Genomic DNA, 2,500 nt, shown 5'->3' on the forward strand with positions numbered 1-2,500 from the left:
ATATATGGACAAACACACACATACGCATACACACACACATTAATACATATGGTACGTACGTACATACATATCTATGGGGATTTGTATTTATGTATGTGTATAGGTATGTATATTGATGAGTAATATAAATATTAGCGTATGTATTTATGAGAATTATAAATGTGATTATCGTATGTATCAATGAGAATTAAAGCTATTAGTTATTCACAAGGCTGTGAGGGTTATTACGATAGTTGAGAGTTAGGGGATCTGTGAAGAGAGACGCGCAGCTGATTAACATGTTCTGCGGTTCGAATCTTGCCAACAGTACTTATTTCTTTATTGCCCACAATGGGCTAAACACTGAAGGGACAAACAAGGACAGACAAGCATATTAAGTCGATTACATCGACCCCAGTGCGTAACTGGTACTTAATTTATCGACCCCGAAAGGATGAAAGGCAAAGTCGACCTCGGCGGAGTACTGCGATGTTATCCATGACCAAGACACTTTAACTTTCAAAAGATGGTGGTGATGGTGGTAGTGGGGGTGGTCATGGTGATGATGATGGTTATGGTGATGATGATGATGATGATGATGATGATGATGATGCTGATGATGATAACATACATGCGTATATGCACTAACACACGTGTGTACCTAGCTACAAGAAGTCGTTGATTCACATTTTAGTACTGTTTCCCTTTGTCTGTTTCTTTCACACGCACATACAGACACACACAGGGATATGCACATACACATACAGGGATATGCGCATATGCATACACACACAGGGATATGCACATACACACACGCTTTGCCTCTCTTTCTCTTGTATACGTACGCACTAATTCATCACCATACACACATGCACTAACTATCTCTTTCCCTCCGCCATACACCAACCACTTTTTAAACACACAGCCATACTAACTCCCAACTCCTCATCTCTCCCTTTTTGTGCATTTTTTTTTGTTCTTTGTTCTTCACTCACACATACGCACATTAATTCGCACATTGATACACACACACACACCACATTAAAACAGGTACACACACGCAGAGACACAAACACAATCACACACCAACAGACTCACACTAACATTTACCTATACACACACAATGACACACTAACACAAACCATCTGTTTTCAGCTACACAATGGAATGCAAGGTTGGCTAAATTTATATAGAGAACCAAAGTTGACCTAACTAGTCAATAATCCGGACGAATAACAATCAATCAATATACTTTTGCAGGCAAACTTTGTATGGCAAAAGATGAGCTTCCGGTAAGACGAGACGGCGGCGCAGTCTCAATTTCCGGTGAAAGCCATTTCTACTCACTTACACCATTAAGGCTGTATATGCGTCACACTTAGCATTTAACCCCCCTCCCCAGCTTGAAATATAGAATGACAGGCAGAAAATGTATTATATAGTACCAGGCAAAATGACTTGTCGCTATAAAACACTTGGTCGAGTGACCTGCAAGAAATAGCAGTCAAGCTTCCCTCGAATCATATCCTACTACCTTAAAAGATAAAAGCAAATATAAATAAATGATGGCAATGAGGACAACGTTGTGTTAGATAAACCATTGCTAAATCAACACAAGCGCAATGAAGTACATTTTGGGCTTCTGAAAGCTCATATCTGTCGTGGGTAGAGTACATTAATGCTCGTATATCCATCCCTGATGAGTGATATCTGTGTGTGTGTATGTGTGTATCTTTTATCGTTTACTTGTTTCAGTTATATTGACTGCGGCTATGCTGGGGTACCGTTTTGAAGGGTTTCTTAGTCGAACAAATCAACCCCATGACTTATTTCTTAAAGCCCAGTGCTAAAGCATTTGGTTTACTTCTTTAAAAGAGAACAAGACAACAACAACAACAGCAGCAGCAACCATCAACAGCAAATGAATGAAAATCTACGTGATTGTTCGACTTGCTAAAAATAGCAGTCACATCTCACTCAAAGAGCATTTTATTGTCTTAAGAATAAATGTGTTGGATAATACATTTATTTTTCTCGTTTCTTTGCTTTTTCTTTTCTACTTTTTTTTTGTCGGTTTGATGGAAGCCGTGGAGCTCGTAGACTTTGCAGGTTTTCCGATGCCTGTGAGATGGACGTCATTAATATTGTTTCCCTCAAACTGTTCCAAATCAACGGCTGCTGGAAAGCCTGGAGCAAAGAGGATATTCCAGAGAAAGGATTAGGAACGCTGGTTAATGCGAGGCCTACTAATGGTGGGATTTGATTAATTAAGAGTTTGAGCAGTTGTGTACAAGTCACTCTTATATGGCACTTTTGAGTCTCCAAACTGGTAATTACTGAGTGGAGAGAGAGAGAGAGATGAGAGAGAGAGAGAGAGGAGAGAGAAAGAGAGGGTGTGAGAAAGAGCGAGCTCGTTATTGTATGCTGCTATCAACGTTCCGTTTGAGATTTTAGATACGAGTACAACCACCTCCAGTCAATCTACACGGCTTCTTGATCTGTTTGAAATAATAGCTAATGT

The sequence above is a fragment of the Octopus sinensis genome, linkage group LG14 (genome assembly GCF_006345805.1).
Source record: "Octopus sinensis linkage group LG14, ASM634580v1, whole genome shotgun sequence".
Taxonomy (NCBI): domain Eukaryota; kingdom Metazoa; phylum Mollusca; class Cephalopoda; order Octopoda; family Octopodidae; genus Octopus; species Octopus sinensis.